This window comes from Zerene cesonia, chromosome 11 (genome assembly GCF_012273895.1).
Source record: "Zerene cesonia ecotype Mississippi chromosome 11, Zerene_cesonia_1.1, whole genome shotgun sequence".
Classification (NCBI taxonomy): Eukaryota; Metazoa; Arthropoda; class Insecta; order Lepidoptera; family Pieridae; genus Zerene; species Zerene cesonia.
Window position 1 is genome coordinate 5,093,676 of NC_052112.1, and position 243 is coordinate 5,093,918.

The 243-nt window shown below is 33.3% G+C and overlaps 1 protein-coding gene across 2 annotated transcripts in view; it reads right to left on the reverse strand.

The window, feature by feature from the left end:
• LOC119830286 (probable nucleoporin Nup54) overlaps window positions 1–243 on the reverse strand; it is a 13,229-nt gene that overhangs the window by 7,270 nt on the left and 5,716 nt on the right. The gene's annotated exons all lie outside the window — the stretch shown is intronic.

A 243-nucleotide genomic window follows, 5' to 3' on the forward strand; every position in this document is an offset into this window, starting at 1 on the left:
GGGGGGGGTCACCTTAATGTGACATTATGTTACAAGGGGCAGGGGGGATCAAAAGCCTTGTGACGTCTATAAATCTAATAAAATACGAGAACACGAAATTTATATGTGAACAAAAAAATTTAAACAGATAATTCTTAATCTATGTATATTTATTAATAATTTCGCACTCTCGCTATAAGATTATCTCTTCCATAACAACATTTGATTCCTAGAGCCATGTTATAATGCAAGTGAGACACTTAA